General features: G+C 36.1%; 1 long non-coding RNA gene across 4 annotated transcripts in view; it reads left to right on the forward strand.

Annotated features, from left to right (window-relative positions):
* LOC103008863 (uncharacterized) overlaps window positions 1-21,036 on the forward strand; it is a 162,574-nt gene that overhangs the window by 65,994 nt on the left and 75,544 nt on the right. For all 4 annotated transcript variants that reach the window (XR_009006642.1, XR_009006643.1, XR_009006640.1 and 1 more), the window contains exon 3: window positions 9,007-9,148. This is a non-coding gene — a long non-coding RNA (uncharacterized LOC103008863). The remainder of the gene's footprint in view (window positions 1-9,006; window positions 9,149-21,036) is intronic.

The following is a 21,036-nucleotide window of genomic DNA, read 5'->3' on the forward strand; positions in this document are numbered from 1 at the left end:
CAGTTATTCTGCTATTGATCCCTTCTAGAGTATTTTTAATTTCATTTATTGTGTTTTTCATCATTGTTTGTTTCCTCTTTAGTTCTTCTACGTTCTTGTTAAATGTTTCTTGCATTTTGTCTATTCTATTTCCAAGATTTTGGATTATCTTTACTATCATTATTCTGAATTCTTTTTCAGGTAGACTGCCTATTTCCTCTTCATTTGTTAGGTCTGGTGTATTTTGACTCTGCTCCTTCATCTGCTGTGTGTTTTTCTGTCTTCTCATTTTGCTTATCTTACTGTGTTTGGGGTCTCCTTTTCACAGGCTGCAGGTTCGTAGTTCCCTTTGTTTTTGGTATCTGTCCCCAGTGGCTAAGGTTGGTTCAGTGGGTTGTGTAGGCTTCCTGGTGGAGGGGAGTAGTGCCTGGGTTCTGGTGGATCAGGCTGGATCTTGTCTTTCTGGTGGGCACGTCCACGTCTGGTGGTGTGTTTTGGGGTGTCTGTGGCCTTATTATAATTTTAGGCAGCCTCTCTGCTAATGGATGGGGCCGTGTTCCTGTCTTGCTAGTTGTTTGGCATAGTGTGTCCAGCATTGTAGCTTGCTGGTTGTTGAGTGAAGCTGGGTCTTGATGTTGAGATGGAGATCTCTGAGAGATTTTCGACATTTGGTATTATGTGGAGCTGGGAGGTCTCTTGTGGACCAGTGTCCTGAAGTTGGCTCTCCCACCTCAGAGGCACAGCCCTGATGCCTGGCTGGAGCACCAAGAGCCTTTCATCCACACGGCTCAGAATAAAAGGGAGAAAAAATAGAAAGAAAGAGGATAAAATAAAATAAAATAAAGCTATTATAATAAAAAATAAAAAATTATTAAAAAACTTATTAAGAAATTGTTTTTAATTTTTAAAAATAAAGTTATTAATTTTTTATAATAAAAAATAAAAAAATATTAAGAAAAAAATTTAGTAAGAAAAAAATTTTTTAATCTTTTAAAATAAAAATTAAGAAAAAAATTTAAAAACTTTTTAAATCTTTTAAAATAAAAAATAAGGAAAAAATTATTAAGAAAATTCTTTTTGTAATTTTTTAAAATTTATTAATTTTTTATAATAAAAAAATTATAAAAAATTTATTAAGAAAAATTTTTTTTAATTTTTTGAAATGAAAATTAAGAAAAAATTTAAAAAAATTTTTTTAGTCTTTTAAAATAAAAATTAGGGAAAAAATTTTTAAGAAAAAAATTTTTTAAGCAAAAAAAAAAACAAAAAAAAAAACGGACGGACCGAACCCTAGGACAAATGGTGAAAGCAAAGCTATACAGACAAACTCTCACCCAGAAGCATACACATATACACTCACTAAGAAAGGAAAAGGAGAAAAATTAATATATCTTGCTCCCAAAGTCCACCTCCTGAATTTGCGATGATTCGTTGTCTATTCAGGTATTCAACAGATGCAGGTACATCAAGTTGTTTGTGGAGCTTTAATCCTCTGCTTCTGAGGCAGCTGGGAGAAATTTCCCTTTCTCTTCTTTGTTCGTACAGTTCCCGGGGTTCAGCTTCTGATTTGGACCCGCCTCTGCCTGTAGGTCGCCTTAGGGCATCTGTTCTTTGCTCACACAGGACGGGGTTAAAGGAGCAGCTGATTCGGGGGCTCTGGCTCACTCAGGCCGTGGGGAGGGAGGGGTACGGATGCGGGGCGAGCCTGTGGCGGCAGAGGCTGGCGTGACGTTGCAGCAGCCTGAGGCGCGTCGTGTGTTCTCCCGGGGAAGTTGTCCCTGGATCATGGGAGCCTGGCAGTGGTGGGCTGCACAGGCTCCCAGGAGGGGCGGTGTGGATAGTGACCTCTGCTCGCACACAGGGTTCTTGGTGGTGGCAGCAGCAGCCTTAGCGTCTCATTCCCGTCTCTAGGGTCCGTGCTGATAGCCGCGGCTCGCGCCTGTCTCTGGAGCTCGTTTAGGTGGCGCTCTGAATCCCTTCTCCTTGTGCACCGCGAAACAAAGAGGCAAGAAAAAGTCTCTTGCCTCTTCGGCTGCTGCAGACTTTTTCCCGGACTCCCTTCCGGCTAGCTGTGGTGCGCCAACCTTTTTAGCCTCTGTTCACGCTGCCAACCCCGGTCCTCTCCCTGCGATCTGACTGAAGCCCGAGCCTCAGCTCCCAGCCCCTGCCCACCCCGGCGGGTGAGCAGACAAGCCTCTCGGGCTGGTGACTGCTGCTCGGCACTGATCCTCTGTGCGGGAATTTCTCCGCTTTGCCCTCCGCACCCCTGTGGCTGTGCTCTGCTTCGTGGCTCCGAAGCTTCCCCCCTGTGCCCCCTGCAGTCTCCGCCTGCAAAGGGACTTCCTAGTGTGTGGAAACCTTTCCTCCTTCACAGCTCCCTCCCACTCGTGCAGGTCCCGTCCCTATTCTTTTGTCTCTGTTATTTCTTTTTTCTTTTGCCCTACCCAAGTACATGGGGAGTTTCTTTCCTTTTGGGAGGTCTGACGTCTTCTGCCAGCGTTCAGTGAGTGTTCTGTAGGAGCAGTTCCACGTGTAGATGTATTTCTAATGGGAAGGAAGGTGATCTCCACGTCTTACTCTTCTGCCATCTTGCCCAGACCCCCCCTTCTTTCTAAATATGGATTTCCATCCAGCATTTCATCTTTCATGCTTTCAGTGTCATGAAATAGTTCTGAAAGTTTCTTTAATGTAAAATTTTTGCTCGTGTGTCACTCCCTCTTGGACATCTTCATCCTTTTCAGCACAGTCACTATTCTCATTTGTACTGGTAAGTTACTACAGGTGCATATCTAAAGGTCTCAAATGATATTGTCAACATTTCCATGGTCAGCCAATTATGTTATAACTATGTTTACATTAAATTCAAATTTCCCTTCAGTGTTAACACTTTTATTACTGCACTTCTATTTTTTTTCTTGGCCATTTCCTTTTTTGATTGTGTATTTTGGAAGATGTCATATGGGTTCATCCCTGGAAGACAAGGAGGCAACATAACTACATTTTTGCATGTAAACTGAATAACTGATATGCAGGGACTGATCACTGGTAGACTTCAAAAGAAGTAAGTGAGGTTTCTAGTTCCACATGTAAGGAGCTTGGCGCCACTCCATCCAAAAGATAAGTAAAAATCTGAACAGACTGAAAAATCACCAGTGCTTCTTGTATCTGTAAAAGAGGAGAGGACACAGGGCAAACTATTGCCCACAAGATTGGAGAGAAGAGACAGGTGAATACAGGGAGCCATGGCTTACTGTAGCAGATGAGCGGAAACCGCTGCAGGAACCAGTGCCAGTATAGGAAAACCTGAACTGTAATTGTTAAATTGCTGGAGCCTCAGTGTGGACAAGTCTGAGAGGTAAAAATTCCATGGGGACCCAGTTGTAGAGGGATCTCCACAGTATTGTGAGATTTACCTCCAGGAGTACATACAGGAGGAAAATACCCTCATACTTCTGTCAGGGGGAGAGAAAGGGGAATCATTTTGAAATAAGCCAGAGTACTCTGTTCTTAAGAAGACCTGACCTCAGAGGAAACTGTTTAACTAGAGCCTAACCTGCTGGGGTATTATCATAGCCTAACTTAATCTGGGGAAGGGAAATACCCAACTCCAGCTTACTGTAGTCATCCTGTTCCACCCAAGGCAAGAAGAATAAAACTGAGAAGCTGTTGTGAAGTTAAGTAGTCCAGAGACATATGGTCACTGAAAGATCGAAATCTAATTATAGGACTGTAGAATGTTTCCCCTTCCCTCACGCTTCACCATCCCATTACTAAAGCCTTGTTATAGCAGTTCCTTTTACATTGTATGTCGTGTCCAGCTATCAAGAAAAAATTACAAGGCATACCTAAAGGCAAAAAACTCAATTTGAAGATGCAGACCAAGGACCAGAACCAGAGATGGCAGGTATATTGGAATTATCACACCTGGAATTCAAAACAACTATGATTAATATTCTAGGGGCTCTAAATGGGTGAAGTAGACAGCATGCCAGAAGAGATGGACAGTGTAAGTAGAGAGTTGGAAATCCTAAGAAAGAACCAAAAGAAGTGATAATTATAAAAAACACTGTAATAGAAATGAAGAATGGCTTTGATGGGCCCCTTAGTAGACTAAACAAGGCTGAGGAAAGAATCTCTGAGCTCAAGGATATAGTAATAGAATTTTTAAAACCAAAAGCAAAGGGAACAAAAGACTGAAGAAAAAAATAGAATATTGAACAACTGTGGCACAACCACAAAGTGTAACATACATGTAATGGGAATACAAGAAGAAGAAGTAAAGGAACAGAAGTTATATTTGAAGTAATAGTGACTGAAAATTTCCCCCAAATTAATGTCAGACACCACAGCACAGATCCAGGAAGCTCAGAGAAAACCAAGATAAATGTCCCAAAAACTATACCTAGGAAAATCGTTTTTAAAAGCTACAGAAAATTAAAGCTAAAAAAAATCCTGAAAGAAGCAAGAGGACTATGTTAAGGACTCTAGTGGGTGAAGTAGACAGCATGTAGGAACAGATGGGCAATGTAAGCAGAGAGATGGAAATCCTAAGAAAGAACCAAAAGAAATGTTAAATATCAAAAACACTATAAAAGAAATGAGGACACCTTTATAGCAGAATAAAAATAAGAATCACATCTGATTTCTCAGAAACGATAGCAAGAAAAGCATGGAGTGAAATATTTAAAGTGGTTAGAGAAAAAAACCTGGAAACTAGAGTTCTGTACTTTGTGAAGTTATCCTTCATAAGTGAAGAAGAAATAAAGACCTTCTCAGACAAACAAAAATTGAAGGTCCATTTTTTGCCAGTAGACCTTTCAGGAAACGTTAAAAGAAGTGCTTAGAGAGGAGGAAAGTGATAAAGATTGGAAACTCGGATCTACATAAAGTATCGAAGAGCCTTGAAGAAGGAATGAGTGAAGGTGAATAAAAACTGTTTTTCTTATTCTTAATTGATCTAACAGGTAATAGTTTGTTAATAATAACACTGTATTCAATCGTGTGTACTTTTATATATCATGCATATATGTTTGTGCTTATGTATACTTATGTATAAGTGAAATTAGTGAAAGCAATGATATAAGGTACAGGAGGGAGGAATTAGGATTATTTTGTTATTAAAAGGTACTCACACTACCGGGAAGTGATATAATGTTGTTTGAAAGCAGACCTGGATTAATTGTAAATGTATATTGCATTGTGGCAAGCACTAAAAAAAAGTTACAAAAGAAGTATTAGCTGATATGCTAATAAAGGGGAGAAAATTGAATCATATAAAATGCTCAGTTAAAACCACAAAAGGCCAAAAAAATTAAAAGACAAAAATAGGAACAGAGAAAAAGTGCAACAAATAGAAAACAGGAACAAATATGGTAGATGTTAATCCAGCTATATCAATAATCACTTTCAACATCAGTGTTCTAATTGCACAAATTTGGGAGTGTTCAGAGTAGGTCAGATAACAAGAGCCAACTATATGCTTCCTAAAAAAAATGAATTATAAAGACACATACAGATAAAAGTAAATGGGTGGAAAAAATATATCATGTTAACACTAGTGAAAAGAAAGTAGTAGTACCTCTATTAATTTCAGATGGAGCAGATTTCAAAGAAATTAAAGGTGTCAGGGATAAAGAAGGTCATTACATAATGATAAAGGGGTCAATTCTCCAAAAAGATATAACAGTCCTTCACGTGTATACACTTACCAACAGAACATCAAACTATTTGAGGCAAAACCTATGCAAATTACAAAGAGAAATAGATGAAACCATCTATTAGTTAGAGACTTCAACACCTCTCTTTCAGAAATGGACAAATCCAGCCAGCAGAAAATCAGTAAGGACATAGTTGAACTCAACACCACCATCAATCAGCTGAGTCTAATAAATATCTATAGACTACTTAATTGAACAACACTAAGATTACACATTCTTCTCAAGCTGACATGGAACATTCAGCAGAATGGAAAATATTTTGGGCCATAAAACACACCTTAACAAATTTAAAAGAATAAAATCAATATATGCTCTCAGACTGCAATGGAATGAGATTAGAAATCAATAATAGAAATATATCTGGAAAATCTCAAATGTGTTGAGATTAAAAACACTTCTGAATAACACATGTGTTAAAGAAGCAGTATCAAGTGAAATTTTAAAATATTTTTAATTAAATGAAAATGAAAACTCTACTTACCAAAATTTGTAGAAAGTAATGAAAGCAGTGCTCAGAGAATAATTTATAGCACTGGGTATGTATTTATAGAAAACAAGAAACAACTAAACTCAATCTAAGTTTCTACCTTAGGAAACTAGAAAAAAGCAAATTAATCTAAAGTAAGAAGAAAAATAACAATTAGAGCAGAAATTAATAAAACTGAAAACAAGAAATACAAAAAATAAATGAATCCAAAAGTTGGTTCTTTCAAAAGATCCATGAAATTCATAAGCCTCTAGCCAGACTAAGAAAAATAAAACAGAGGACACAAATTACTCATATCAGAAATGAAAGGTGGGACATCACTACAGATCCTGTGGACACTGAAATGATAATAAAGGAATACTATAAACAACTCTGTGCCCACATATTTGATAATCTAAATGAAATGGACCAATTCCTCAAAAGACACAGTTTCCCAAAACTTACACAATAAAAATAGACAATCTCAGGAATTCCCTGGTGGTCCATTGGTTGGGACTTGGTTCTCTCACTGCCACGGGCCCAGGATCAATCCCTGGTCAGGGAACTAAGAACCTGAAAGGTGCATGGTGCAGCCAAAAAAAAAAAAAAAAGATGAGTATAGAAAAAGTTACATTTAAAAAAATAGACAAGCTCCTTAGTCCTATATCTATGAAGGAAATTGAATCAATATTTAATAACCTTCCAAAACAGAAAGCACCAGGCCCAGATGGGTTCACTAGTAAATTCTGTAAGACATTTAAGGAAGGAATCATCCCAGTACTCTACAATCGTTTTCAGAGGATAGAGGCAGAGAAAATGTTTCCTAACTTATTCTGTGAGGCCAACATTACCCTAATAGGAAAATCAGGCAAAGACATTACAAGAAAACTGCAGACCAGTATCTTTCATGAACATAGATAAAAAGTCCTCAACAAAATATTAGCAAATCAAATACAACAATGTATAAAGAATTATGCATCATGAATAAATAGAATATATAATTGGTATGCAAGGTTGTTTCAGCATTTGAAAATTAATTAATGGTCAGATGCCAGTCGCTGCCCCTGCTGTCCTGGGAGTGTGCACAGGCCTCCAGACCTGCACACCCCATATCAAGGGGATAATGGCTAGCACACACTGAGGAAAGAGGCAGCAATCATCCAAACTAAAAGCAGCCCCTCCATTCTGGACAAGATGGCGGAGTAGAAGGACTTGTGCTCACCTCCTCTTACAAAAACACCAAAATCACGACTAACTGCTGAACAGCCATCAATAAAAAAGGCTGGAACCTATCAAAAAAAAATATTTTACATCCAAAGACAAAGAAGAATCCACAATGAGATGGTAGGAGGGACACTTTCATGATATAATCAAATCCCATACCTGCCAGGTGGGCAACCCACAAACTGGAAAATATATCAGGTTCTCCCACAGGAGTGAGAGTTCTGAGCCCTACATCAGGCTCCCCCAGCCTGAGGGTCTGACATTGGGAGGAGAAGCCCCCAGAGCATTTGGCTTTGAAGGCTAGCAGGGCATGAGTGCAGGAGCTGCATGGCAGTGGGGGAAACAGAGACTCCACTCCTAGAGGGCACACACAAGGCTTCATGTGCACTGGGACCCAGCACAAAGCAGTGACTCCATAGGAACCTGGGCTAGACCTACTGGCGGGTCTTGAAGGGTCTCCTGGGGAGGCAGGTGTCGGCTGTGGCTCACTGTGGGGGCAAGGACATTGGTGGCAGAAGCCCCAGGGAATATTGATTGGTGTGAGCTCTAATGGAGGTCACCATTTTGGTGCTGAGACCTGGCCCCACCCAACGGCCTGCAGGCTCCAGTGCTGGGATGCCTCAGGCCAGACAACCAGCAGGCTGGGAACACAGTTCCACCCATCAGCAGACAGGCTGCCTAAAGTTGTACTGAGCTCACAGCCACCTCTAAACCCACCCCTTGAAATGGCAGGTACCAGTCCCTTCCACCAGGAAGACTGCACAAGCCCCTGGACCAACCTCACCCACCCGGGGGGCAGACACCAGAAGCAAGAGGAACTATGACCTGCAGCCTGTGGAAAGGACACCATAAACCCAGAAGGTTAGGACTTCCCTGATGGTGCAGTGGTTAAGAATCACCTGCCAAGGCAGGGGATGTGGGTTTGATCCCTGGTCCGGGAAGATCCCACATGCCACGGAACAGCTAAGCCTGTGTGCCACAACTACTGAGCCTGCACTCTAGAGCCCACGAGCCACAACTACTGAGCCCAAGTGCCACAATCACTGAAGCCGTGTGCCTAGAGCCTGTGCTCCGCAGCAAGAGAAGCCATTGCAATGAGAAGCCCGCTCACAGTAGTGAAGAGTAGCCCCAGCTCGCCACAACTAGAGAAAAGCTGCACACAGCAACAAAGACCCAATGCAGCCAAAAATAAAAATTTAAATAAACAAATTTATATAAAAGCAAATGAAAAAAAAAAACCACGGAAGGTTAGACAAAATGGGATGGCAGAGAAATGTGGTGCAGATGAAGGAACAAGATAAAACCCCAGAAGAACAGCTAAGTGAAGTGGAGATAGGGAATCTACCTGAAAAAGAATTCAAAGTAATGATAGTAAAGATGATCCAAGATCTTGGAAACAGAATGGAGGCACAGACCGAGATGTAAGAAATGTTTAACAAAGAGAAGATTTTTGTTTTGTTTTCAAATTTGCTTTATTATTATTTTTTTTACATCTTTATTGGAATATAATTGCTTTACAATGTTGTGTTAGTTTCTGCTATACAGCAAAGTGAATCAGCTATATGTATACTTATATCCCCATATCCCCTCCCTCCCACCCTCCCTATCCCACCCCTCTAGGTCATCACAAAGCATTGAGCTGATCTCCCTGGAGGTAGAGATTTAAAGAACAAACTGTTAAACGGAGATGAACAATACAATAACTGAAATGAAAAACACACTAGAAGGAATTAATGGCAGAATAAATGAGGCAGAAGAACAGGTAAGTGAGCTGGAAGACAGTGGTGGGAATCAGTGCCACAGGACAGAATAAAGAAAACAGAATGAAAAGAAATGAGGGCAGTGTAAGAGACCTCTGGGACACCATTAAATGCACCAATATTCACATTATAGGGGTACCAGAAGGAGAAGAGAGAGAGAAAGGGCATGAGAACATTTTTGAAGAGAAAATTAATTAATGTAAACTCTTATATCAACAGGCTAAAAAGAGAAAAATCACATGATCATAGCAATAGATGCAGAAAAAGCATTTGACAAAATCCAACACCCATTTGTGATTAAAAAAAAAAAACCTTGCAATAAACTAGGAATGCAGGGGGAACTACCTCAGCCTGATAAAGATGATCTATCTACATAAAACCTACAGCTTGATACTTAATGGTGAGAAACTAGCAGCTTTCACACCAAGATCAGATAAAAGGCAAAGATGTCCCCTGTCACCACTCCTTTTTAACATTGTACTGGATTCTAGCTAAAGCAAAGACAAGAAAAGGAAATTAAAGGAATACATTTTGGACAGGAAAAAAATATAACTGACTTTGGTTGGAAATGACATGTTTGTCTATGTAGAAAATATGAATTGACAAAACAAAAACCAAAAATACCTTCCCAGAACTGAAACAATTATAGAAAGGTTTCAGGATACAGGTTTTTCAGTCACTTTCGTAGACACCAGCAACAAGCAAGTGGAATTTGAAGTTAAAAACACAGGTCTATTTACGTTCATACTCTCCAAAATGAAATTGGTATAAATCTAACAAAATATGTACAAGATCTATATGAGGAAAACTATAAAATTCTGATCATAGAAATGAACTGATTTAATGGAGATAGTATCAATACATGTTCATGGATAAAGAAGACTCGACATTTTCCAGATGTATGTTTTTCCCAATTTGATGAATAGCTTCAAGGTAGTCCTAATAAAAATTCCAGCAAGTTATTTTGTGGATATCAACAAACTGATTCTAAAGTTTATATGGAGAGACAAAATACCCTGCATTACCAACCTGTTATTTGAGAAGAAGAGCAAAGTTGAAAGATTCACACTACTCTACTTCAAGACTTATTTTAAAGCTACAGACAGTAATCAAGATATTGTTGTATTATTCCCCCCAATAGACAAATAGATTAATGAAACAGAATAGGTAGCCCAGAAATAGACCCAAGTGAAAATTGATATATATGACAAAAGAGCACATATATGATATATATGCCAGTATGGTACTGGCACAAAAACAGAAATATAGATCAATGGAACAGGATAGAAAGCCCAGAGATAAACCCACGCACATATGGTCACTTTATCTTTGACAAAGGAGGCAAGAAGATACAATGGAGAAAAGACAGCCTCTTCAGTAAGTGTGCTGGGAAAACTGGACAGCTAAACGTAAAAGAATGAAATTAGCACACTCTCTAACATCATACACAAAAATAAACTCAGTGTTGATTAAAGACCTAAATGTAAGGCTGAATACTATAACACTCTTAGAGAAAGATATAACAGAACACTTTTTGACATAAGTCACAGCAACATCCTTTTTGACCCACTGCCTAGAGTAATGAAAATAAAAACAAAAATAAATGGGACGTAATTAAACTTAAAAACTTTTGCACAGCAAAGGAAACCATAAACAAAACGAAAAGACAGCCCTCAGAATGGGAGAAAATATTTGCAAACGAAGCGACCCACAAGGGATTAATTTCCAAAATATACAAACAGCTCATGCAGCTCAATATCAAAAAAAAAAAACAAAAACCAAACCCAATCATAAATGGGCAGAAGATCTAAATAGACATTTCTCCAAAGAAGACATACAGATGGCCACGAGACACATGAAAAGATGCTCACCATCACTAATTATTAGAGAAATGCTATCAAAATTACAATGAGGTATCACCTCACACCAGTCAGAATGGCCATCATCAAAAAATCTACAAACAATAAATGCTGGAGAGAGTGTGGAGAAAAGGGAACCCTCTTGCACTGTTGGTGGGGATGTAAATTGGTACAGCCACTATGGAGAACAGTATGGAGGTTCCTTAAAAAACTGAAAATAGAGCTACCATTTGATCTAGCAATCCCACTCCTGGGCGTATATCTGGAGAAAACCATAATTTGAAAAGATACATGCACCCAATGTTCATTGCAGCAGTATTTACAATAGCCAAGACATGGAAGCAACCTAAATATTCATTGATGGATGAATGGATAAAGATGTGGTACATATGTACAATGGAATATTACTCAGCCATAAACAAGTACAAAATAATGACATTTGCAGCAACATGGATGGACCTAGAGATTGTCATGCTGAGTGAAGTAAGTGAAACACAGACAAGTATCATATGATATTGCTTATATGTGGAATCCGTAAAAAAGGATACAGATGAACTCATTTACAAAACAGAAGTAGAGTCACCGATGTAGAAAACAATCTTACGGTTACCAAGGGATAAAGCGGGGGAAGGGATAAATTGGGAGATTGGGACAGACATATACACACTACTATATATAAAATACATAACTAATTAGAAACTGCTGTATAGCACAGGGAACTCTACTCAATACTCTGTAATGGCCTATATGGGAAAAGAATATAAGAAAAAAAGGAGTGGATATATGCATATGTATAACTCGTTCACTTTGCTGTACATCTGAAACTAACACAACACTGTATTAATAAAAATAATTTTTAAATAACAAAAAATTAAAAAAACCCAATTTAAAAAAATGGGTCAAAGATGTTAATAGACCCCTCACCAAAGAAAATATACAGGTCAAAATAAACATATGAAAAGACTTAATGTAAAAAACAAATGCAAATTTAACCATCAGTGTGATACCTCTGCACACCTATTAGAATGGCCAACTTCTGAAACACTGACCATACCATATTTTGGCAAGGATGTGGGGCAGCAGTAACTCTCCTTCATCACTGGTGGGGATTCAAAATGTTGTAGCCACTTTAGAAGACAGTTGGCAGTTTCTTAAAAAGTAAACATACTCTTACCATAAAATCCAGCAGTTGCGCACTTTGACATTTACCTGAAGAGTTGAAAACTGAAGTTCACACAAAAATCTACACATGGATGTTTATAGCAGCTTTATTCATAATTGACCAAATGTGGAAGAATTAAGATGTCTTTCAGTAGGTGAAGGAATAAATAAGCTGTGGTACATTCAGAGAATGGAATATTTAATTCTAAAATGAAATGATATATGAAGCCATGAAAAGACATGAGTGATTCCTTCATATGTGCATATTATAAAGTGAAAGAAGCCAGTCTGAAAAGGCTATATAATGTATGATTCCAACTATATGACATTGTAGAAAAGAGAATACTATGGAGAATGTGAAAGGATCAGTGGTTCTCAGAGGTTGGAGTAGGGTGGAATGAACATGTACAGCACAAAAGATTTTTAGGGCAATGAAAATACTCTGTATGATATGTTAACGATGGATATATGTCACTATACATTCTATGTACCCATAGAATATACAACACTGAGAGTGAACCATAATGTAATCTGTGGATTTGGGTGATTAAGATATCTCAGCGTAGATTTGTCACTTGTAACAAATGTGCCATTCTGTTGGGGGACATTGATAATGAGGGAGGATATGCATGTGGTGCAGCTTGCATATGGGAAATCTCTACTCTCTCTTAAATTTTGCTGTGATCCTGAAACAGCTCAAAAAAATAAAATCAACCATAGGGGAAGAAACAAAGAGAAGAACAGAGAACTACAAAAACAAAAAGGAAACAAGTAATGAAATGGCAATAAGTACACACCTATCAATAATTACTTTAAATGTCAACGGACTAAATGCCCCAATCAAAACACACAGGGTGGGACTTCCTTGGTGGTCCAGTGGTTAAGACTCTGTGCTTCCACTGCAGGGGATGTGGGTTCGATCCCTTGTTGGGGAACTAAGATCCCCCATGCCGCATGGCACGGCCGAAAGAAAAAACACACATAGGGTGGCTGATTAGATGTAAAAGCAAGACCCATCTACATGCTGCCTACAAAAGACTCACTTCAGAGCTAAAGACAGACACAGACTGAAAGTGAGGGGTTGGAAAAAAGATATTTCATGCAAATGGAAACAAGAAAGTGAGGGTAATAATACTCATATCAGACAAAACTTTAAAGGGTATAACAAAAGACAAGGGCATGATAATATGATAAAGGGATCAATACAAGAAGAAATTATACTTGTTAACATATATGCACCCAATACAGGAGCATCTAAATATATAAAGCAAATATTAACAAACAAAAGGAGGAATTGGCAATAATATAAGGCAAAAGAAATAAAGCAAAAATAAACAAATGGGACCTAATTAAACTTAAACGCTTTTGCACAGGAAAGGAAACCATCAACAGAATGAAAAGATGACCTACCGAGTGGGAGAAAATATTTGCAAATGATATGACCAACAAGGGGTTAGTATCCAAATTATATAAACAGCTCGTACAACTCCATATCTAAAAAGCAACCCAATTAAAAAATGGGCAGAAGACCTGAACATTTTTCCAGAGAAGATCTACAGATAGTTAATAGGCAGATGAAAAGACGCTCAACATTGTTAATTATTAGACAAAGGTGAATCAAAACAACAATGAGATACCACCTCACATCTGTCAGAATGGCTAACCTCAAAATGTCTGCAAATAACAAACGTTGGCATGAATGTAGGGAAAAGGGAATCCTAGTACACTGTTGGTGGGAATGTAAATTGGTGCAGCCACTGTGGAAAACAGTATGGAGGTTCCTCAAGAAACTAAAAATAGAGCTACCATATGATTCAGCAATTCCAGTCTTGGGTATATATCCAAAGAAAATGAAAACATTAATTTAAAAAGATACGTGCACCCTAGTGTTCATAGCAGTACCATGTACAATAGCCAAGATATGGAAGCAACCCAAGTGTCCATCAATAGATGAATGGATAAAGAAGAGGTATATATATGTGTGTGTGTGTATATTATACACACACATATACGTACACACACACAATGGAATATTAGCCATAAAAGAATGAAATTCTACCATTTGCAGCAATGTGGATGGACATTATGCTTAGTGAAATAAGTCAGACTGAGAAAGACAAATACTGTATGGAATCACTTATATGTGGAATCTAAAAATCAAAACAAACAAATGTACATAGCAGAACAGAAACAAACTCATAATGTCGAAAACAAACTAGTGGTTATCAGTGCAGAAATGGAAGTGAGGAGGTGCAAGGTAGGGGTATGGGATTAAGAGATATGAACTCCTATGTATAAAATATAGAAGTAACAAGACATATCGTGTAACACAGGGTATATAGCCATTATTTGGTAATAACTTTTAATGGAATATAATTCATAAAAATACTGAATCAATATGCTGTATATGTGAAACTAATATAATTGTAAACAACTGTACTTCCAAAAATAGTAGAGTATGAAAAAAATCTTATTTTTCAAAAGCGACATAATTAGTTAGTGATCATGATGTGCATTGGTTATTTATGTAATAATTTTTGGAATAAAGAGGTAGCAGGAATTTTTTTTTCACTTTACCCATTTACTCAGTTTATACATTATAGTAACTAAAATTCGACTGGTGTTATTTGCAGACAGGTATTATTTAACTAAACCCTGGTAACAGAAATTTGTGACTATTGGAACCGTGCAAAGAGTGCATTGCCTGTAGGAAAGTAAAATTATAGTGAAAATTTTGCTGAATCTCTGTGTGCTGAAAACAACAAAACATTGCCCAAATAACTGATGCAAAAAAATTATTAATCAGTTGAAAACACAATATTCTTAATTCTCCCAAATAGATCTATATCTTTAATGGCCATCCTAATTAAGAATAAACTAGGATATTTTTCTAGATATTGACAACATGATTCTAAAATTTGTGGAATGGCATAGTCATTGAAACAGCCAAAATAATTTCAAAGTAGAAAATTATAGGAAAAGAAGTACACAATTTCAAATCTTAGTATACTAAACTATAGTCATGATATCAGTCTGGTTTTAGTCTAAGGATTGAGCCATCAATTAATAGAATAGAGGAGAGTTTACAAGTGGGCCCAAACAAATATGGTCCATAGATATTTTACGAAGTTTGAAGTTGATTTGATGGAAGTATGTTGTCATTTCAACAATTGATGCTGGTAATGATTTCCCATGTATATAATAAAAAATTGACCTCAATGTAGAAAAGATTAATGCACTTTATAAAAAATTAACTCAATGTGGTCATATGCTAAATTTAAAAGAAAATAAGTCTATTGTGTTTTTAAAATAAAACAAAAATTTTCTTTCCATGGAGTAGGCAATAAATTTGTGGATAGGACACCAAAAGCATTATCCATAAATGAAAAAATAGGTGAATTTGACTTCATCAAAATTATAATTTTTCTCTCAAAGGAAAGTGCTAGGAAAATGAAAAAAAGAAGTCATAGAGTGGAAGAGTATATTTCAAACACATTTATGTAACACATAACATCTATCTAGAATATATGAAATGCTCTTAAAATTTGACGTTAGAAGAAGTAACCCGGTTTTTTAAATGTGCATAAGCTCAATAGATGTATATAAAGCATTTGGCAATATCGAACTCCTGTTCATATTAAAAACATCTCACAAACTAGGAATAGAAGGTTTCTTTCTCAATCAGATAATATGTATCTAGAAATAACCTACAGCTAACATACTCAGTGACTGAGTACTTTTCCTCTGAATTCAGGAATGAGACATGAATGTCTACTCTTATTTCTTCTATTTGACCTTATAGTAGGAATTTTATCCAGGTCAATTAGGTAAGAAAAATAAATTGCATCTAGATTGGAAATGAAGCACAAAAACTATATTCACAGATGAAATGATCTTGTGTGTGGAAAATCCTAGGTTAACACACATTACATAATTAGACCTAATACATGATTTCAGAAAGATTGCATGATATAAGATAATATAGGAAAATGAGTTATATTTCTGTATAGTCGCAATGAATAATCTGAATAAATAAATAAATAAGAAAACAATTCAATTTACAATAGTATCCAAAAGAATAAAATGCTTAGGCATAAATTGAACAAAATAAGTGTAAGACTTTTACACTGAGAACCAGAAAAACCACATTGCAAGAAATTTAAGAAGAACTGAGCAATTTGAAAGATACCTCATGTTCCTTAATTGGAAGAATTAGTAATGTTAAGATGGTGTCATCAATGGAATTATGTATCCCTAAAAGATATGCTAATATTCTAATCTCTGCTTTCTATGAATTTGAAAATAGGGGCTTTGCAGATGTCATTAAGTTAATCTGAGGTCATATTAGGGAGATTGGGTTTTTAATCCAATATGACTGGTGTTCTTAGAAGAGGAAAGGGCACAGAGAGACAGAGATACACAGGGAAAATGTCATGTAATTACAAAGGCAGAGATTGACATGATGTGTCTACAAGAACAGGAGCACTAAGGATTGATGGCCACACCAGGAGCTTAGAGAAACATTGAATATGTTCTCTCCTAGAGCCTTCGCAGGAAGCACGACTCTATGAATGCTTTGATTTCAGACTTCTATCTTATAGAACTGTGAGATTATTAATTTTACTTGTGTTAAGCTGACAACTTGATTTCAGACTTCTAGTCTCCAGAACTGTGGAAGAACTAATTTTTCTTTTGTTAAGCTTTCCAGTTGTTGGCTGTTAGGCAGCTATAGGAAATGAATACAATTGACAGTAGTCCCCAAATTGATCTAGAGATTTAGAGAAGTCTCTATCAATGTCCCAGCTGGCATTTTTGTAGAAATTGGCAAGCTGAGTCTAAAATTCATATGGAAATATGGATACAGAATAGACAAAGCAATCTTGAAAAAAACACATTAGAGAACTCATATTTCCTAATTTTAAAGCTTAGTACAGAGAACTAGTAATTAAGACCTCATTGTAAAATTGTATGGATAGATATATAGGTTATATAGGCATATGGGAGGACAGAAATGGAAAGTCCACAAGTATACCCACATATATATGATTAATTGATTTCTGACAAGGGTGTCAAGACACTGCAGTGGGGAATAACAAAATCCTTTCAACAGATAATGTTGTGACAAGTGGATATCCACATACAAATGAATAAATTTGGTCCAGCGACTTCACAGTTTGCAAAAATGAATAAAATATGAATCAAAAACCTAAATTTAAATGCTAACATTGCAACTCTTAAGAGAAAACATAGTTGTACACCTTCATGACCTTGGATTTGATATTAAGTCTAAAGCACAAGCAGCCAAATCAAAATACAGTAACTTTTGTCCTTGAAGAGATACTATCAAGAAAGTGAAATAAAGTACAATAAAAAGCATGAAGTACTGATACATTGTACAAAATGGATGAATTTGAAAATACTATTCAAGTGATGGAATCCAGACCCAAAATGCACCATATTGCATGATTCATTTATGTGAAATGTCTACGATATGAAAATTTATAAAGACAGAAAGTAGAGAGTTGTTTTCAGAGGCTAGAAGGAGTGGTAAGTGAGAAAGTAAAAAGTTGAATTTTATTGTATATGAATTATATCACAATAAAATAAATGTGCAAAAGATGGAAGTATACTTTTTCATTAAAGATAAAGTGATATATAAGCAAATGGAAAAATACTTAGCATCACTTGTCAGTAAGGAAATGCCAATTAGAAATCACTGTGATATCAATAAATCTCTACTAGAATGGCTGAGTAAAAAACCCCAGCATTTCCAAGTGCTGCTAAAGATATAGAATAAGTGGAAGTCTTAAGCATTGTTTATGAAATGGAACAGGAACTTTGTAAAAAGCAGTTTGTCAGTTTTTTATAAAATTAAGCCTATATGCTATAGCCAAGCAGTTGCTCTCATAGTTATTTATCCAAGTTGAAATAATAACCTTTGTTCTCATATAGAACTATTCATTAATGTATACCTTCACAACATAGCAGCTTTTTTGTCAGCCCAAACTTGAAAGAAGTTGAATGGCCTCCAACAGGGTAGTGGATCAATAAAATGTGCTACATCCATTTAATGTAGTATTACTTCGCAGTAAAGCATAATGAATTATTAATACATTTAACAATATAGATGAATCTCAAATGGATTTTGTTAATGTATTCAATAAAAGAATCCATACTGAAAATGCTGACATACAGATGATGTTTCAGCATACACAAAGTATAGTAACACAGAAGAAATTGATGTTTTCCTGAGGTTAAGTGTGAAATGATGGGGAACAAAGAAGTGTTTTTTTTTTTTTTTTTTTTTTTTTGGTTACAGAAATGTTTCCTGATGCTTGGTGCTATTTAGATGAATCAATGCATTTTTAAAATAATAAACGTGGACACCAGAATATAAACATTTTACACAAACTTTAAAATACATTTTAAAAATTAAGGAAAGCCATTTTCTTCCTCCATACCATGCTGTCCTAATTTTTATTGTTTTGTAGTTTAAATCTTCTAACTTTATAATTCTTCTTTGATAACATCTCAGTAGAGGGGCCAACAACTTATTCCTTTAATGTGCCGGATGGTAAATGTCTTAAACCTGTGGACCATATTGTCTCTCTCACAGTGCTGAACTCTACTGTCATGTACAAAGCATGTAAATTGATGAGTACGGATGTGTTCCAATAAAAATTTGTTTAAAAAAACAGGCTGTAGTTTGATGTCAGTGTAGATGGGGGAGTAGAGAACATCAAAAATCTGTCCCATTACAGAAATAACAAGCTTCTAAATACTGTCAGCAAATCTACTCCTGGGTATATATCTGAAGAAAATGAAAATAAGAATTAGAAAAGATACATGCATCCCAATGTTCATAGCAGCATTGTTTGCAATAGCCAAGATAAGGAGGCAACCTCAGTGTCTATCAACAGATGAATGGATAAAGAAGATGTGGTATATATACAATGGAATACTACTCAGCCATAAAAGAGAATGAAATTTTGCCATATGCAGCAACCTGAATGGGCCTAGAGAATATTATATTTCATGAAGTAAGTCAGAGAAAGACAAATACTATATGAATCACTTTGCTGTATACCTGAAACTAACAGAATATTGTAAATCAACTGTATTTCAATAAAAAAATAGATTCAGATGGTGTTTGAAAATTTGAAGAGATCTATATAAATAAAGGGACTGAACAAGTAACCAAAATATAAAACCTGTCAGTAAAGACCTCTGTCATATGCCTGCACTGGTACATTCTACCAAATATTGTGTTGATAGTAATCACTCAGATTCTTAAAAAAAAATGGAAAGGAGGGAATACTTAGTTATTCTGTATGTCCACATTACTCTGACACCAAAGCCAAGTAAAACCATCACAAGAAGAGAAAATTAATTACCAGTATGTCTTAGAATATAGATTCCAATTTTTTCCAAAAAACTCTACAAAAAAGAATCCAACATCATTTTATCAGAATTATACACCATAAATAAGTAGAATTATTGCCAGTAATACAAGGATAATACATCACATTAATGTAATGAGGGAAAGAAACCAAAGGATCATCTCAGTTGATACAGAGCAAGAATTTCATAAAAACCAACAAAACTTTCATGATTTCAGAAAAGAAAAAAAAAGTGAATTAGGAATAGGAAATTTCTGAACATGATAAATAGCATTTATGTAAAACACATAGCTAATATCAATGTCAAATGACTGAATGCTTTTCTCCTAAGATCATCAGCAAGACAAATGTACCTGATTTCACCATTGCCGTTATATATTGTACTGGATATTGTAGCTCCAGCAACTAGGCTGGAAGAAGGAATGGAAGGCATAGTAATTGGAAAGTAAGAATTAAAACTCTCTTTATACTCCTATTATGTAGAAAATTCCAAGGAATTCACAGAAAGTTTCTAGAGATAATAAGATCAGCAAAATTAAACCATCAGCACTCAAAATTATTTGTATTTCTGTAGCTAATTACAATCTGAAAAGGAAATTTAAAAATTATTTTAAAAATCCATGTATCATAGTATTCAATAGAATAAAATGCCTAGGAATAAATTTAGCCTGGAGTTGAAGTATTTGTTCAGTGAAAACTGCAAAACTTTGCTGGAATAAATTAAGGAACATGTAAATAGATGGAAAGACATCCTGTGTAAATGTATTGTAATACAGTATTCTTAAGATGTCGTACAACCCATAGTGATCAACAGATGCAGTGCAATTCCTTTCAAAATATGCATAGCCTTTTATGCAGAAATGGAAAAGCTGGTCCTCAAATTCATATGTAATTGCTAAGGTTTGTGAGTAACCAAATCAGTCTTGAAAAAGAGCGAAGTCAGAAGACTTGAATTCTGATTTCAAAACTTACTGCATAGCTGCATTAATCAAAAATGATACAGTCCTGGCATAAGTATGTACATATTGACCAATGAAATAGAATCAAGTTTCTAGAAATAAACCCATATACATATACCCAGTTGCTTATTGATAGGTTTCCAAGATCATTTAGAGGAATGAGTAGTCCCTTCAACAAATGGTGCTTGATAGCTGGATTTCCACACGCAGAGGAATGAAGCTGAACCCCTACCAACAAATGGAGCTTGGACAAATGGACTCAGCAATGAAGATGTACCATATACAAAATTAACTCAATGTGCATCAACATCCCAAATGTAAGAGCTAAATCTCTGTAACTTTTAGTAGAAAACATAGGAATAAACCTTCATGACCTTGGATTTGGCAATAGAATATTAGATGTGATATCTAAAGTCTAAGTAAATAAATAAATAATAAATATATTAGATGCTATCAAAAATCAACACTTTTGTGCATGATAGGACATTACCAAAGAGGAAAAAGGCAACAT

The sequence above is a fragment of the Balaenoptera acutorostrata genome, chromosome X, assembly GCF_949987535.1.
Source record: "Balaenoptera acutorostrata chromosome X, mBalAcu1.1, whole genome shotgun sequence".
Classification (NCBI taxonomy): domain Eukaryota; kingdom Metazoa; phylum Chordata; class Mammalia; order Artiodactyla; family Balaenopteridae; genus Balaenoptera; species Balaenoptera acutorostrata.